General features: G+C 38.9%; 1 protein-coding gene and 1 long non-coding RNA gene across 4 annotated transcripts in view; one reads left to right on the forward strand and one right to left on the reverse strand.

Moving 5' to 3' along the window:
• TNFRSF19 (TNF receptor superfamily member 19) overlaps nucleotides 1-5,080 on the reverse strand; it is a 69,855-nt gene extending 64,775 nt beyond the window's left edge. The window contains exons 1-2 of one of the 2 annotated variants that reach the window (XM_009686559.2): nucleotides 2,931-5,080; nucleotides 2,692-2,779 (exon numbers count right to left, since the gene is read on the reverse strand). The gene's annotated coding sequence lies outside the window, so the exon portion shown is untranslated. Of the gene's footprint in view, nucleotides 1-2,691 lie in introns of both variants that reach the window. The other variant, XM_009686558.2, reaches the window with a different exon arrangement.
• The window catches only part of LOC104151607 (uncharacterized), a 40,756-nt gene that overhangs the window by 1,941 nt on the left and 19,828 nt on the right, over nucleotides 1-18,987 (forward strand). The window lies entirely within an intron of this gene.

The following is an 18,987-nucleotide window of genomic DNA, read 5'->3' on the forward strand; positions in this document are numbered from 1 at the left end:
GAGACTGATGTCAGTATAACTGTACAATGTCTTTTGATAGTTTTAACTATTACAAACCTTAAAATATGTTTATGATATTATCTAAGAGATTTTGTTTGGAAATGGCTCTATTTATAGCCAAGAATTGCTAAAGCTATTTTAATAAATAGATAATATTTATAGTTGTGAGTTTCCTAGTCAGATTTGCTTGAAAAAGCATTGTGAACTTTTTCTTTCTGAAGACTTAAGCCTGAGGATTAATTAATGTTTATACAGTACTTTGCAAAAGCGAAGTCGTAAGTGCCAAGAATTATTATTATTTAATCTTTAAAAGTCAAATCAATGAAAGGCTAAGCTGTCACAGCACTGCTTTTTAAAATAACAAAAATGCTGAAAATCTGACCCCCTCAGTACTTAAATATGCCCAACGATGATCTCTTTTTAATCTCACTTTCATATCGACATGCAAAGATTTTTTTCAGTTGAAATGGGTTAATATCCATCTGTGTTTAAATATGTGAGAAAATTACATAAAATCTTGGGAATTTTTTGCATAATAAAATATCTTTATTTCCTAAATGTGGTTTTAGGACCTGAATATTGCAAATATTTACATATGGAGGTCCTACTGATCACTAATCTATCTCATCTACCAGTGTTACTTCTGTGAGCAGCTTTGCTCATTTGTGTGATTGTAGGGTCAGATCCCTGCTATGATAGTTTAACTGTTTTTGACTCACAAAGCACAACGTAGCTATCTTGACTCCTGATGAAAACTAAAAGAATCCTTGCTTTACTTCTCAAATTTGCTTCTCTTTCTACTTCACAGCAAATAAAGGTAGGGTTTAGAAACGGTTTTCCTCAGAAAAGAAGTGTGCGTGTTAGAAAACTAGCAACAAGCGGAAGAGGATTAGAAGGGTGGAGAAGCTGACTGGTGAAGCATAGGTTTGATTAGTAGACTTAAAAATAAAATAAACTTTTCCAGGTTACAGAAACCTGCTTTATTACATCACTGTCATTTAAGGAAAAATACTAAATTTTGCTTTGGCTATGCCTTCAACAATATTCTTCCTTGACAGCTAGCTATGCACACATTATTCATGCAATGCTAATTACTTTCCTTGTAATGTAATTGACTTGTTAAGTCAGAATATGAATTAATTGGTGGTATAGAAAAGTAAATGATACTAAGTCAGGCCTAGTTAATCTGGTTCTGGCATATTCTCTCTTGATATTCAGTAAATTTTAAATGTATATATACAAATATATTTTTAATTAGAATTAAACAAAGTTTCCAGGCTGACTAATGAAAATTGACTGCATTTATCTGGAAGTGCTGATAGCTTAATCTTATTCATATGTAAGCAGACTATTAAAAATTGATTTTGCATGTTACAATACAGTATACTAAAGTAGGAACGCTTGGGGAGTTCTGTGGGCTGATAAACTTTCTAGAGAATAGTTTTTTTTTTTTAACAATCCTTAACAGCGATCAGTTAAGCTGACTTTCAGTTGCAATTTATTAATAAACAGATGTACCTAAAATTTGCATGCACTTTAAATATCCATTCTTAAATCTGAATTTAAGTTGGTATTTCTAAAGAAGTCATCATCCACCATTAAGACTTGATTTTCAAAGAGATCAGTGTCTGAAACATCTTTGCAAATCTGGCCCCAATCATGGGTTTTAAGCTCTTCTGGATATCTAAATTATATTTAAATATCTATAGAGGAGGCTTCAGTCTTTTAAGAGTCTGGCTCCAGCTACAGGCACAGAACACTCACAGGCTTGGCCCAAACTCATCCTAAAATCTGGCCCTCTTAAAATAAGACTGCAAATGTATAGTGAATAATCTCAATTCTCCAAAGACTCTTCCTTTATAATGAATTTCCACAGTAGATGTCTGTCATTTTCTTAAACACAGTATAGGTTAATAAACATGGATTTGAGGAAAGGAATATAAAATACTGGGAACGGAAATTGTTTCACTGAAATAGGAGCAGAACTACCACAGAGTTCAATAAAACCAGGTGTTTGCTGGACATTAACTTAAGGTTTCTATAATATCTTTATTAAAATGCCTTAAAGGAAACGTCTATCATCAGATTAAAATGTTGCTTTTATTATCAAGGTTTCTTTTCACATTTGAGAGTTAAACTATTATAATCTTCTTAAATGTGGAAGTAAAAACTTTTCTCTTTTGTATACAAGCATGTTATATTTATAAACGTAGTTCAAATAACTTGTGCCAGAGAAGACTCATTATCTCAAATATGCAGTTATTAAGGTTAAAAGTGTTGCTTGAAGAAGGCAAGGTTTAAGAAATGCACTGAAAGCAAATAAAGTATATATACTATGTAGGAGACATGACTGATCTTTCCTTAGAAAATAGATGTTCCTCTAAGTCCTGTGATACTTGTATTAAAATATGACTTTACAAAACCATAGACAGTTGGAATGGGCATTGCACACCAAAATATTATATACCCCCAAAAAACTGCTTCAGTTTTCAGTTATCTATATATTCTATATAGCCTATTCTCAATGTAGTTCTGCATAACAGTTGCAAATTAAAATGCTATATAGTTAACATTCTTCTACAGTCTTTCAAACTGTGTACACAATGGTGTGTACTTTTACTGTTTATGAGAAGCTTTGTAATTTCTTAAAATCTTGCAACACAAAACTGCAAAAAATACAAAATCCAGTACCTGTTATCTGATGAAGTTTTCCAGTGCCCAGGCTTTCTGCAACTGAATTTCACACTGCCAGAGCTTCTGTATTAAATGCTTTTAGCTCCTTAAAAAAAAAAAAAAAAAAAAAAGAAGTATGTCAGCACAAGCCCAGACGAGACTCCAAATCCGGGAAAATAAAATTAACCATGCAGATCAAAGGCAGACGAGCACTGAGACCAAATGCCTGTAATCTGATCAGTGATCAGTTGCCATACATCAAAGGCAGTGCTTTGGAGAGGAAAAAGAACTCCTTTTCCAGCAGGTAGTTGCAGTCTTAAATTCTGCCTTTCATTGCTCTATTTCTTTTGTTAAAAATCGATCACTAGCTTTTTTTTCCCTTTCCTTTCTTGTGCTGGGAGAATGCACATGATTCTTAAATGCTTAGAGTTGAGTGGCTGGATCTGTAGCTTTTGAGTTCCCAAGCTGTGTTGTGGATTGTGTGTTGGAAGCGTTCCCCAGTGCCAGCGGGTTCCGCTTTATCCCTTTCATCTCACTGAGCTGCAGATCCCATGACATCATTCAATGCTGTGGGACTGGTTAGAGAGCTATAATACAGCCTGTGGGGGAATACAGCTACAGAGCAACAAGAGTTTGCATGATTTCTAATCAGGTTAGTCCATTGTAACAAACCCAAGGCTCACTTCAGAGTGCCATTCTGTTAAAGTTACCTCCCAAGAAGGGAGAATAATGTAGCTATAAGGTTTTCTTTGTACAAAAAGGTGCCTTATAATTTTATCTGCAACAGGAAGTTACAATTTTCCATAAAGTTCTGGAAGTCAGACGTGCAGGTCATTTTGCTGGGCGGCTGTAAAAAATGACAGAAAGCTACTTTTGCTTGCCTCTTTATTGAGGTCTGGAGCAGAGAAAAGGGAGTATTTTGTACATTGGAGCTGGCTTTTTGCATTGGCAAAAACAAGCACAATAGAGCATACTCTTAGTCCTTAATTCATGTCCTCCCTGCTATTTGTTGTGTGGCCTTTTGCAAATCATTTTATTTGAGCCTGATTCATCTGTGGCTCATAATTCCTTTATGTAAATGAGCCATAAAGCTGCCGTAAGTAACCCTCAGAAGCCTTCTAATATAAGGGCATTTCCAAGCTGAGATGGATTCAAAGTGGTCACGTTATCCTGTCAGCAGAAGGAGGCTTTGGGAGGAATAAAAGGATATTGCCAGACATTTGCTGTGTCACTGCAGTTTATAGTCCCAAGAATGGTTGAAGAGATCTACGGAAAGCAGGAGAATTCTCAAGAGCGCTATGGCTTGCGCTATTACAGTACAGAGAAACGCAGAAGTAATGTGCAACTGAATTTCATTTTCCCTGATCTGAGGCAAGGTTAGCTTGTAGCGTAGAGACTAATTTAGCCCTATGTACTTCAGCTGTTAGTAAAATATATAAATATCAAGCAGGATGGCTTTTAGGATAATCGGCCATACTGAAGGTGTCATAGAAGTTCTCATAAATGTATCCGCCATTCTTTGGGTGTACCACATGTGCAGATGAAAGTGATACAAGCATGTCTATTGGTAGATTCCTGCAAATATTTCCACACTGAGTAACTGAGAATTCATTAAAAGGCAAAAGTAAGAAGAGCAAATGTGCTAGTCACAGCTGCCTTCAGCATTAAAAACAAAAGTAAACAAACAAGCATGTAATGTGTATTGGGTAGTCCAGAGCAAGAGTGATAAAGTGAGTGTCTTGCTGAGATTCCTCCTTGTGTGCCCTGTGGGCAGCCTGAAACGGCCTCCCTCATGTTGTTGGCCCCCTGCCAACAAAAGGCAGGTTTGCCCAACTCCTCCTGTCACAGTCTGTGGACTGCTGGGCCCTCTCCTGCAGCTTCCCGCAAGGCTGTGTTCCCCCACTGCCCTGAGCGCTTCCTTGGCCTGATCCATTCTTATTTCAGAGGCTCCTCACGTGCTTTTGCTGCACTTGGTAGATTAGGGAGCCTTCTACTGGCTGGATGATGTATGGTGGCTAGCACCAGGCCTAATAACCAGCACTATGTATCACGGTGATGGTAATTAACATCTCCAAAAAAACTTTGAGATCCTTATAAGGGATGCTATATCGTGTAATTTTGTTGTTAGTTGGACATGGTCTAAATAGTGTTTTGGATTCTCTATCCAGGCAGGCCTTTAGGGGATGTTCTGGTAATTGAGATGGAGATGTGTTGCAGGTACAAAGCAGTATCGTGCAGGAAATGAATCAACTTTCAGGAATATACTACTGGAAAAATGTGTAAACAATCAATAAATGTCTATCTCTAATTTCCACTTCCAACTATTATGAATAACATTATTCAAGCTGCTTACTTCTATTTTAACATTAATTTGCACTGTTCTGACATACAACATCCCCTTACTCACTGGAAGATTACTTGATAACAATCCATTTGTTGCTTTCATGGTAAAACTGGAAGTGCTTAAGTTGAAATAAATTTTACAAGTAAAACAAATTTTACAGATGATCTTACAGAACTGAAATAACCATGTTCTGTTCATTTTTAAAGGTACTTTTCTTTACGAACAGTATCATTCGCAAAAAGAACCTTTTAGTTCTCTGGGTTTTAAATAAAAGCAAATCCTAAAGGGCTGTAAGAGGTCTTTGATCTTTCTTTTGTACATATCAAAAAGAGAAGTAAGGTTAATTATTACCAATTTAACCTCCTAAAGCTTAAGTATTGCATTTTGCATTTATAACACTATCTTTCACTGTGGAGCCCAGGAGCAGGAATAATCTGCCATTTCCAATTGTACTGCTGCCTCAAAATTTGACCAAAGTGTGTGACAATAACAGTAGTCTGTATAATTCAGTATTTTTCCAAAGGTTGACAATCATATTTTCTCTTTGCATAAAATGAAAATAACACATGTCTACTGGGATTTGTGTAAGGCATACAACAGACTAATGCCAGAGCTAGAAATAGGCCCTATGTAACATGACTCTCACTTATATGTTCTGATCATCAGCTCATGCTTCCTCTTGTAAGTCACTAATGCAGCAAACTACTCAAGCGCAAGTGGTCTGATTTATAGACTGTTCAGTAGAGGTTTGATTCTAATCACTGAAATTACTGAGGTAAAATCTAATCTGAAATTACTGAAGTTGGGTATCTAGCTTGTATTTATTTTTAAGTGTCTAAAAAGCTGTTGTAAAATAAGTGCCTTTTTCCTGTATGAAACCAGAGAGAGAGAGGTGTCTCTGAAGTCCTGCAGAGGGAGATGCTGTCTTCCTAATTCATTGCTTAAGCTTTTCTAAACTTAGAAAGGACCTTCACTGAGGATTATTTAGTAGTTTTATCTTTCTCTTTTTACTATGTAAGCAACCCAAGAAAGTTGCCTGATTATTCCCCTAAAGGTTAGGCAACAGTTAGGCTCCTAAGTTACACAGGTTAGATCCCATTTTAGGAGTTTATAGGGAAAACAGTTGTGCAAAGCTGCTACTCATACTTACAGTGTTTTATTGGACCAAAGCTATAAAAAATAGTTATCTGACAGAAGTGGCAGCTGTGGCGAGAGGATTCTTAAATATAACTAAATCATAAGAAAAGTACTTTGTAGGTGTGATTGTGCTTATTGAAAAAAAAATGCTATGTTAGTTAGGTAGTATCACAATGAAATGGTCAGCAGTTTTACCTAAATGTCTTGGATCAACTGATCTCTGAAAACGTACAAAAATTTTCATGGAGTATCATATGCTCCTATCAAACAACTGCGCTGGTTATGCAGACCCCTGCCACGTGCTCTTCTACTATTCCTGCTGTGCATATCACATTTATATTTTGCATATCATATGATTTACTGTGTTGCTTTATATATGAGTTCTCCGCACTCATAGCGATAAGCATGCATCAATTCATTGTACCTTTTGTATTGCCCTTCCTATCAATCCATAGGTTCCCTGAACATCGTTCAGGGAAGAGGGCAGGAATTACGATCACAGGAGATGCAGTGCCACCATTAAAGCTAACTCACTGGCCATGCAAGCATCTTTCATGTTACCCACAGCCTTTTAAAATGTGGCACGGATACTGGATACACTATTACAAATGTCAAATTGGCAGCACCAGAGCATTTGCAAGCTTTCATCATGCACCTCTCCTGGGGTAACTGTGTCCTGATGACGAGCCATGGGCTGCAAGACCGTTTTCATAGCCTTTTGTGACAGGTCAGCACTGGCTGTGAAGCAGCCGGTGCCCTTCTAGGCCCCAGCTGTTGTTAGAAGTGTTCATCATTGCCTTCTTAAAGAATTAGGGGGATATCATTCCATGAGACTGTATAGTCCCACAGTCTGGACAGATCTATCCTACTGCATGATCAGCATTGTCATCTTGATAGCAGCTAACACCCCATTCCTGCCACATCACATGGGTGTTGTGAGTCCAAGTGTTGCTGATACCTGCTCCTACTCTCTGCTGCACTGCTTGCAATCTCCTTGCTAGTCACTACCTATAATTTTACTGCTTACAATCTCCTTGATAGTCATATCAAGGTTCATAAGAACTTCAGTTACAGCACCTTTAGGCAGAAAAATAAAGACCCTTTGGCATTTCCTGAAAAACTGGCTCACTGTTATCACAGAGTATGTCAAAAGACTCTCTATAACCTGCAGCATTCTGCACAGTCATTGCAGAGCAACTTGTTCTGGACTAACACTAGTTTTGGATGTAGCCCAAGTAATTTTTGATTTTAGGGAAGAAGCCCTGTCTGCCACTTTTATATGCTGCAATGACAGGTCTTTGCCCACACAAGTTATGAAGAGAAAACAGTTTGGGTCTGCCTCTCTTGGGTGCTGAATCTTACAGTTTACCGGGGTTTTTCCTGTGGCTCTTCACAGGATCCAGCTTTGTTTGGGTCCCGTATGGGTACTATAAGATCTCAACAAAATGGAGATTTTTAGTCCTTGGCTTACCGAGAGAATTGTTCTAAGGGAACCCTCAAGGGCGTTCTCGCAACTAGACGATGAGGAAGTTTGGGAATTCGGCTTTGAGGTTGTCCTCGAGGATAATGTAGGTGCACCTTCTAGGAAGTACTAGTTAATTCACCTGTGATTGGGAATCAGAAGTTGTGGCTTTATTCCTAATTCTATCACCTGGGTGTGACTTGAGGCAAATTACTTTTTCTCACTGCATTAGATAGTCAGTTCTGTAAGCTATAGCTAAAGGGAAACCAAAAGAGTTTATACCAGTTAAGAGTTAGTGACAGCGCTTATGAGAGTTTATGCCAGGTGGCCGTCCAGTCCCCTGTATGTTTTCCTATTTCTTTAAATATAATGTAGATAGTTGTTTGTAATGATGTACTTGAAATAATACACAAAAAATTCTGGCTGAATTACAAACTAAAATCTAGTGCTGAAGCTTCAAAAGTTTCTACATTTAAAGAATTCTTGAAGATTTATATGCATCCCTGGGGCACTAGTGCACTTCTCCCTTCACTATTCACTGAAGTTTCACAGCCCTTAGCTGTCGTCACATACATCTTAACAGCCAAAGAACTGCGTCTTTGTGATTGTTCCTTGTTTCATTAAAAGAAAAATAAGTTTCTTCCCTCTTTTACATTGGGCTTTTCACTTGTACTGAAATGATCCACTGTGATTTTCTACCTGTTAGGGTTGCTGAAGCTCTCTGCACCAGCATGCAACTTTAATACCATCACAGTGTTTTCAGAGGTGCTAGCAGAGTTGTGTCAGTGAGATTCCCCAAGGCTATTGGAGCTAGATCAGCAAAATGGTTAGTATAGCTAAAACAGGAGAATTTGATAGACTTGTGATTTTGAAATTTGTATTTCAGAAGCCAACGGATGTTTTTGAAGCACTATCTTTCAGCCTACTTCAAGTACTTCATCCACAGAGTAGCATGCCTTTCTCTTCAGAACTCTTTATTATCCGGTGTTTAATCTTCTACAGCATGCTAAGTTCTCAACCAGGTTATACTACATTTTGCTAGATGTTGCAAAAAACTTGGTATAAAAAAATGAAACCCAAAAAACAAATCCAAAGCCAAATCCCAGGAGTATTCTGTTGAAGAGACAAAAACAAGCAGGGTGGGTGGGATGGAAGTGTGAATGGAGAAATAAATCTGATATGTGCAAGCTGATCAGCTAATTGCTGAGATCATGGCTGATCAATAATTGATTGAGATCATAGCAGGCCACCTGCCTAGTTGTTATCAAAACATATGTTTAGAAGTATTCCCTTAAGGCGACTCTAGCAAACAATTTCTAAAAGATCATGAATTTCAACTAAAAAAAAAGTTCTTATTTTAGACAAACTGTTGTTTATAAATAGCTATGTCTGATCATAGAGAGACTGCAATCACATGACCACATTTCTGTCTTCAAACATTTATTCAATTTTGGTCTGTTTTCACTTTGTAGTTCAGAATTGTCCCCACTTAAATAAACACCCTCAGTCTGTCTCACAGATCTTGTATCACTTCTCCCTTCTTTTTTTTCTGACAGTCTTAACCAGCATTGGCCCTCTTTCCCAGACTTTTTTCACCTTATAGTCAAGAACAAACTTAAGAACAAGTTTTCCTACTTTTTAATTTATGCTTCATTTTTTAATATTTTCTAAAATACTTTTCTATACCATAACTGCAATTTAATGTCCTATTCAGTTAAGGCATAAACCTATAAAGGAACTTCAGCTAAAACCTATATTTTCCCTGGAGTCCTATCAGTGGGGACCTGCTAAGGATACAGTTCTGCATCCCCTTACTTGTCATTCTTTTGAGATCTGGGAGCTCACTGTAATAGTCCATGTACAATTCCATACTGCCTATATCAAATTCTATACTCCCAAGTACATGTACTGCAAGAACAAATTAAAATTTCTGTGCTGAGCAATATCAATTCCTTTTCAAATTTCTGTAAACTGTGGTTACTTACCACCTCTGCAGTTAATATCCTAAGAGCCTGAACTTAATCAGTCAAAAGTTGAGATCTTTTTGCATAGTGCAAAGGGGTAGACAGTTGAGGCCTCTGCTAACAAAGCAGTTGAGGAAAATTTTGTAACAAAGTTATCCCTATAATAAAATGCTTGTATGGCCTTGTTGTTAAGCACAGGACAGTCAATAGGACTTAAGTATATGCATATTTATGAACTGGGGCCTAGCCCGTATGTTATTTGTGAGATTCGAGCATAAGGAGAACTAGTCTTTCCTCCAAAGATGATGATGTAAATGAGTTGTAGAGGTGCATTAACATAATGTTTGGATGACTTTTTCCTCTTAGAGAAAGGGAAAGGTAGGTTTATTCAAATAAAGAAAAGAAGACCTACAGATACACACATCACTCTTAAATAGGTAACTTTGATAAATTGTGCTAACATATTAAGTAGCTATCAGAACAGAGTCAATTTCTTAGAAGAAATGGCAACTAGATCTAATCCCTAACCTGTTCTCTGCAGCCCTGGTTGCAATATAAAATTTTCATATATTTTATTTTAAAAGAGTCGACAGATTTGATTATTTTTCCTCTTTTTCCCTCACTATAGACGATAAACCATATTCTCCCTGTACAGTGTGTTAGAACCTACATCCTACTGTCTATAAGAAATCTTGCGTATTAGCTACAACCATAAAAATGCCAAAAGAATAGGGAAACAGAAAAACAAAAGAGCATTAGTTATAAAAAGCATCAGGCTCAGCTGATACATGCTGCCAGCTTTTAAGGCAGATGTTTTTCTTTTGACATTCATCTGTTTTTGGTCTAGAATACTGTATCTGGTTTGACACACATTTCCTAGCTCATGATTTGTAAACCTTTCATATATTTTCCCTAGATATATTGTTGCACTTTTCATCACCTTAAATCTCTTTCTTATGTTCTTCCAAAAAACAAAGAGCTATGAAAATAAAAGTTAAAAACAAGTTAAGCACAAAAGACTGAAAAGACTAAATGAAGATGACTCGGGAAATGCAATAATGGGTTCTAATACTATCTTCAAAGTATTAATATAAGTGATAAGAGGACAATGTTAAAAGTTGGTAGGAGAAAGAGCAATGGTGTGAAGCTAGACAGAAAAATTTCATCAGGAAAATAAATACTCCTTATTATGACAGCAGTTTGCCATAGGAAAGGTAACAGAAAAATCTGTAGTCAAGGTTGCTTATCACCTAATGCACATGAATTCCTTTCTGAAATTCCACAGAAAAATCACTTCTTAAAAACTCATTTATTCTGCGGAACACAGCCTTGCATGACAAAATGTTTTATTTATTTATTTTCCTGTGATGCACTTACTTTCTCTCACAAGGGTAAGCTGTTTGGGTGTGGATGCATTATTATCTGGTATAGTCCAGTTTCTGACCTATTCTATGTACTTTAGCGTTAAACACATACTTTTATCAAGGAATGAACTAAATGTTTTAGAAAGGCCAATAACATCAGAAACGTGATAATGGCCCTATTGTTCTGCAACTTAACTGCCCCTTGTGTGAAGCAGTACTCCCTTTTTGTTCTGGACCTGGTACCTTCTTGTTTCAGCCGATACCCACAAGTTCTTGTAATAAAAGGAACAGGGAACACTTGTTGCTTACCAACATGTAAGAATTTATTTTAGACTTTAAATAATCTTTGAGTGTGCACCTTAGAAAACATTCTAATGACACTACTGCCTCATTTGGCACTTGAATTGAAGGGCTCCATCATCTCTGAGACCTTGGTTCCCCAAGACCACAGTAAATGGCTGAGCTAAACTTTATGCCCCGTAGGACTCCTGGCCCAATTGCATGTTCATGCAACAAAGTTGATTTCAAATAAAATCATCTCACAGCAACTGCTGTAGGTAGGGCTAAAAAAGTGGAGCTATCAGCTTATATTAAAGGCATCAGGTTCAAAGGAAATCAGAGGCCTGTGCAAGAAGTGTCACAAGTGTCAGAGAATGTCAAAGATAGCAGGTTGGAAGCCTGCTGCAAAGGGAAAACCAGTTATTTGGGGAGCTGCAGATTTGGTAAGCAGGAACTGCGTGGAGATGAAGTCTCCTGGAGGCCAGTAGTAGCTGCAGGACAAGAATGGATCTATAGAGTAATGAGGGGATATATGCTGAGATCACAGTAATATCATAGTAGAAAGCATTACCAGAAATTTCAGGCTGTCACAGTATGCAGTAACCCCAATACAAGTCTTGTGTTCAGCTCTTCCTGCCCCTGCAGCATCTGGCCGTGCCCTGCCCCTGCATGTCCCCTGCAGCCCGGAGCTGATGCCTCTCTGCTCCAGCAGCAGAAGGAACAGAGGTGAGAAGCTCTCTGTCTTCTCACTTCTTTTTCTCTGCCCTTTGAAACTCTTCCCTTTCCCCAGAGCAGACCAGAGTTTGTACTCTATAAGGAATCTATTTGTCCTAGCAGGGGAGTGCATGATGAAAGGGGTTGCTTTGGGATAGGAGAGCCAAAAGCAGTGAATGTAGAGGAGGTCTCAGTGCAACATCCACCACGCTGAGTTTATTTTGAGGGAGGGGTCCTGATTCCTCAGAGAAACCAAAGTGGCTGCTCTGGAACTGCACTGGCCATTTGTGCAAAAAATATAATAACACTGAAACATTTATGACCTCATGATACTTATTAGGTAGCGATATTCACTGAAAGATTCAAAAAGTGTCACTCATCAGTACTACAGGAAAGACGTGTATGAAAGGATCTCTGAAACTGGTTTCTTCTTATTTCCTGCTGGTCTACTGGAGCTGAGTTAAGAAATCTTTCACCTTTATTTTGAAAATTAAAGCAATTTTACCACACTTATTTACTTAAAGTAAGGAGAACCTGTTGTTTCATGTTTCTATATGTCTGTCTCCAGTACTGTGTTTGTTCAGATAGGGAAAACTAAATTAGTCCAACCTGCCACAAGCACAGCACAGCTACACTATAGTCATATTCTGATAAACTGCAACTACACTGATGCTTCTGTAAACCCAAGTTGGACAGTAGGTTTCCTGGAGCCAGACAAGTTGTGCCGCTATTCAAATCACTTCGCAAAGCACTACGGAAGAACCTGTTTGACCTTCCTTTGCACATGTGCAGAAATGATTGTAACATGCCAACCTGGAAAGTTAAATAAAGCACAGAGGACGATGCCCAATCTTACTTCAGTCCATGACCTGAGTTACGTTCACTGCCAAAGAACAGCACTTTCTTACAGTGCAGGGGCCAGAAGCAGACGAAACGGTGGAGGGAGCTTTGGCTTCCATTCCTGAGAACGCAATGGCTGGCGGATGGGAGAACACGCAGACGGTGTATGAAACTGGCATTATATTGACACCAGGTGCTGATTTTAATAGCTGTGTAATCTCCTGCGCCAAACAGTAATTGGAAACAGGTTGACTTATGCAGTTGTCAGGCTGCACGCTGATGGCATGCACTCTGTCATACAGAACAGGACTGGCCAGCGCTACCTATGGAAATTCTCGTTAGCGAATGAAAATCTGTGTTGCTGGGCGTTTATGAAGCAATTATTAGTGTGATTTACCCAACCTGTAGGAGCGCTGCTGATGAATGTTTATTCATTCCTCTGACTACAGACAATGGGCTTTTGAACAGCTGAAACAACAGCAGTACATATGGGCCTTTTGTTTCACTTCCTACTTCTACTTGGTGTGTATATATAAATATAAATACTTCAAAATGAAGAATGATTATCCTTTCCTTTGGTATATCTTCATCAACCACAGAGTAAATGAACACTGGTGAGGATGCACAGGATATATGATATCGCTGAGACCTGCACGTCTGGCAGGAGGACAAGAGGGAATCTTACTCCCTCCAGATAAATGCACAGGACAACTACGTTCACTGTAAATTTAGAGATCCCAAACCTGTTTTCTAGTGCCCTGCCTCCTGAAGCTGTATGCTGTCCTTAGCAGGAGATTTAATTACCCAAAGACAGGTTACTTGGTGGTGTTAGAATTGTGGCAGACTGAAAAGAAGGTGGTGGTGTCCTGTAAACCTGTTTACATAGTGATGTGTCCAGTACTATCCATTGCTGTTTGGAAAGAGCTTTAAGCAGAAGCAGGCGTAAGATAGTACCCGATGACAGATGTGGCTTCAGGAACCTCAGTGCAATGCCACTCCCTGCAGGAGCGGAAGGATGCTTTCCATGAGGAAATACAGGGAGAGATGAGATGCATGTATCGAATGACTGCCTGTGCCACGCACATTGATATCCTGGAAATGTGAGGCGTCTTTATATGATTCAAAAAATCTTCTTTCCTCTCTTATTTCCTAGATTGTTTATGTTGATGGGAGTGTGCAGATACAGGCCAGTGCCGCTACACAGAGGGTTTGGTTTCATGAAAGGGATCTTTTCTTGATGATGGCCCTCATATTATTTTAAGAACTGGTGTCAGTGGAAGATGTTAAATCACATCAAAGACTTTCAGCGCACAGGAAGTCAGTCAGTAGGCAGAATGGCAGGTAGATTCAAACGAGTAAGTGTTGCGGTGTGTATGAAGACGATAATAAATCAGGTTTTATTCTGCATTCTCACTGCAAAGAACTGAAGCTCTTTCAAATCGTAGCCTGGGTTCTCTTACTTAAAACTCCTTCTGGGTACTCTAGCTGAGTGGAAGAGAGCATACAAACTTAGCTCAGAGTTTTTACATGTGGATACAAGGCAGACCTGGCCAAAAAGAACTGCATATGAACATCTGCATTAACGCTGAAGTTAAGATGCATAGTGCAGTGTTTATTATAATGCCCAGAGGATTACAAATTAGTGCTATGTTTTCTTACAATATTTGCAGCAGAGCAATCTTCAGAAATACCCACAAAACCTTGCATGACTGTAGTTACAGTCATTCAAAGACAGAACTGCAGATTATAAGTGCTATAATAAATACTCTGCCTTCTGCAACATTCAGTGGAAGCTTCTGGTGTTTCAAGAATCCCTCAGGATCCATAGTGCTATAATTCACAGATGTGTCAATAACATACACTGTATTTACTCCGCAATTTCATCGTTATGTTTTAGGCGACTATAGAAAAGTGACTTAATTTTCAGCAGTTCTACATTGTGCTAGTACAGTCTAGATCAACTCTGCATATCTGCTGTTCCTTTAGCCGTGGCAGTTCAGCCGTGGCCAAAGCTCACCACTGCCTGGCCAGCACCAAGCCAGAGGTCTTGTAGGGTCATAAGCATCTGCTATCTTCAGCGTGGGCTGCCTGAGGGAGCAGCCAGGCAGCCATCCCCACCAATTCAAGGAGCAGGAGCTCCTTGAAGCTCCTTTACATTTGAAGTATACTGACGTATTTGGGAGACAACATAAAGGCTTTACATGCCTTTAAGCATGTAAAATGACAATATGAAGCTTATTATATGCCAGTTGCGTTGCTTCCTTCTGTCTGACATGTAGGAAGCACCACTTTGGCTTGGATCAAATCAATATAAATAATTGGGCTATTTACTGATTCTGTAATTATTTTAAAGTCATGTGACACTAAACATCTTCTTATTTTGATATTCACAGCTTTGACATGACTCTTCCTCAGCATACAGGGTTAGGAAATAGAAGCTTGTATTGGAGTAAGACTGTACAGGAGAAGGAAAATATAAGTTTAACATTTTGGGAACGGGTGATTTCTCTAGTTTGAAAGGCTTTGATAGCTAACTTTTAATTAAGGATCTACAAACAGCAATTTTCAACCCTATTTCACAAAAAAATACAGTTCTGTTCACAGCCGGCCTTTTACAACATGGTATGATTACTCCAAATACTGTTTTCTTTTCAACTAAGTTATTTCTTTGCTGCTTTTTTGCTGAAACTGGCAGATACTTATTTTAAAAGAAAAGGTACTGTGGACATGATTCACATTTGCCTTTGATTATGTCTGTTTCATCTTCATCTTTTGTGAATAACATTTTGTACTTCCAGTAAGTGATTTAACTTAACCACTGCCTTCTGTGGAAGTTCTGAATTAAACTCTAAATGTGATTTACTTCCCTTTAATTATGAAAAGACATCAGGTTAGTTTGTAATTAAGGATAATCATAATGTTGTTTGATACCTTGTGGGAAGAAGTTTAAATATTCCATGACCAAGAAGCTGTAGGAAGGAGGGTAGCAAAGATAGCATAAGTTTCTTTTTCTCAGTCTCTCTCAGAATGAAGGACAATGATCAAAAGAAATTAAAGAAAAGGAAAAAAATCAATGAATTCTGTGTATATGTCCAAAGCAGGAAGATGGTAGCAGCAGTAGTGCACTTCCACTCTTCCACTGTGTGCAAGAGGAGAGAGGGAGCGTTGAAAAGCCCCAAGATGCACTCATGCAGATCTCGAGGAGTTAGGGCTGAAGTCCCCATCGCTGCCTAACTGTGTGCGTCCTCCCAGCGGAAGCAGCAGAAAAGAGGCTGGGGTTTGCAGCCCACGTCCACCTGTTCACTTAAGCTGCATGTGAAAGTGGGTTATGTGAAGCTGTCAGACGTGGCACAAAGGTGGCCGAGGCTTCAGGACAGAACTGCTCCAAAAGACTCTCCCAGTGCAGGAGCTTCTTCGCAAGGGGTGGCACCGGCACCTGGAGCTCCGTGTATTTTTAGCTGCCACAGTAAGATCCACAAGAACTGCTTTGTCAGCACTCGTAAGCAGAAAAGGCCACTGCAGATAAGCTGAATTATGCCTTTACATCATCATGGGTGAAGTTAAGTTAATATCTACTGTGGACAAATATTTGTGGGGGTTTGTTAATAAATTGAAATTTTGTCAAGCTTGAGTATCTCTTAAAGAGATTGTATTACGTCTCATATTCGGGTATAACTGAACTTTCCTGTATCTCTGCTGTCTAATTATGTCCTCACAGAAGGGGAAGGAATGCAGCAAATGAGGGCAGCTGTAGTAATACTCATTCACAGGTAATAGTTAATATGCTGAAAAGTCAATATATTCCCTAACATATACACTAAAATGTATCTCAAACATTACTATTGTTTCAAATCATCAGAACTCAGCAACGTACCTAGATCCCTCAAGGAGCTTTTAAATCCCAGTTCAGAAAGCACTGTGCATAAGGATGACTTTCCTTTTCTACCTAGCTAGAGAAGGATGAAACTTAAATGGCGTTTTGTAGTTTGCTGCTATCTCATCTCTGTCCTGTGTATATATGTATTAGCAATAGTGTCATGCAGGAGTTCATCCATCACTGTGGAGATCTTTTTACATTGGAAGTATACTGGCATATTTGGGAGACAACATACAAATAAAATAAAACATCTTTTACAGAGCTGTGAAGAATGAATGAAAATCAGTCTGCTTAGATTTATGGGTGACGTATTTCTTTTGCTGAACTCATAGGATATGTTGGAAGACTGGCAAACTATATTTTGCTGAGTTTGACATACTATACATTATTTAGTTTGTAGAAATATTGCTTTATGAGACATACTGCAGATCTGTAAAAAATGTATCTGTTATGACATTGTTTTAGCTGCAGATGTTAGCTATTTTAGAAGACAGTAAAGTTTACAGCTAAGATCACATTTAAAGTCATATCTGTAATATTCTCTATCTTATTTTTTAAACATTTTTGACAGAGATGTAGCTGGTCCTGTGTGAATGCTTTTGGGTAGGTGAAATGGTATGAAGATACTTTCTTCTTTCTATATCCATGGGGCTATTAGTCATAATTACTTACATTGTTTTTGTTCCCTGAATATAAAGATCAAGAAAAGTAGAATTGAGCGCTGACTCTAGAGAGGTTGAAGAGGGCCAAGGAACTCAAATACTACCTTATCTAAAAATGTCAGACCTTCTCCTTTGATGTGTGTTTGTCCCAGGAGGATCAGCTAGACTGCTTTTGGGGATTCCTGCTAGGCTACCCCTTAGCTCCACCACTTGCAATACAGGAAATTTGCACTGTAGGTAATAACCACCTGTGGACAGTCCCTTTATAAAACAGAAGTAGCTTTAATAATAGAAGAGGTGAGATTCTGCATATGTTGCAATTGGGAGATATGACTGCAGTACTTGGAGGCATCCTGAGATAACTTTCATCTAGCTAACGAGCTCAGGTGGCTGTATCAGTGAGTCTTTAGCAGCACTGGCTTTACAACAGGTTCATACAATATGAAGATTCATGAGGACTTGGTTGGTCTAGATTTTGCTGAAGTGAGTGTTGCCACACCTTTACTGATGTTGCTGCCCAAACCAGAGAAACTAAAGCTATCCAGGCTTTGCCTATTTAGGCTATAATTGCACCTTGGAAGCATGCCCAACACTGCAAAAAATAGTGAATTGAGGTTTTAAATAGGGGGGAAGTAATAGTCTTCATTCTGTGTGCAGCGTAGCCACAAAAAACTTGTTATTAGTATCTATGATGGTCTGAGGCAATGCTGTTCTGCAGTGTTACCTGTCGGCAGACTCGAACCCAGTGCCACCTCCCATTCTTCTCCTTCTGGTGCCTGCAACGAGCCTCACCCGTTTCTCTGCGAAGAGCTGCAATGGATAGAGATGTATTGGAAAACTTCAGGGGGCAAGATCCACAGAGGCGTTCGGTATTGCTGTAGGAGGGCAGGAGCGCCAGATTCATGCTTGCATTTCTAGCCATCCCTTCCCTCTGGCAGCGTGGAGGCTGCCTGAGAGATCCATTTTGTCTTTATGATATACAGAGGGTAGGACTAGCTTTGATTGCCACAGGGTCCCCTGTGTAAAGTGACAATATTTGTATATAATGTTTGCAGTACGTCCCTCTAGAAATTACAATTACACCATTTGTAACTGTTAACCATATTTAACGTGCGAAATGTGCTGCTGCTGCAACTGTATTATTTAGCAGTCATAGCAATATGACAGCAACATAAACTGTCAGGGGTTCGACCTATTTGAAGCCAGAAGGTTGAACATCTCAAGTTACTGCATTATCAGATGATCCAGAATAATCTTCCCCGTGCACACTCCTAGATTATGGCAACTAGGAGGTACTTTGACTGATAGTATTTTGTTTTGTTTAAGTTTGCATTTACAACGGACGTGAGCAGCTGCCACAGCTTAGCTGAGGCACAGCAACTTCCTTATGTCCCTGAGTTCGGGTGTATCAAGATCCTTCTTTTAAGATAAGCATAAGAGACAAATAAACTTGTTCAGGTCGGCTCTCTGGCACAGGAGGAAGCGTCTTACAGAGCTCCTCAGTATGAAAAACGGGAGTGCTGGGGAGGGGGGTGTATGTTTCCCTGCAGAAAGACCCGAAGGAAGTCAAAAAAGTAGCAGAAAGCCAGCACGCAATTAAGGACCCTGAGGTGCAATACTGTAGACAGAGACATGATAAAAAGCTTTGGGGCTAACTGGTGGAGGATTTGC

The sequence above is a fragment of the Struthio camelus genome, chromosome 1 (genome assembly GCF_040807025.1).
Source record: "Struthio camelus isolate bStrCam1 chromosome 1, bStrCam1.hap1, whole genome shotgun sequence".
In the NCBI taxonomy this organism is placed as follows: domain Eukaryota; kingdom Metazoa; phylum Chordata; class Aves; order Struthioniformes; family Struthionidae; genus Struthio; species Struthio camelus.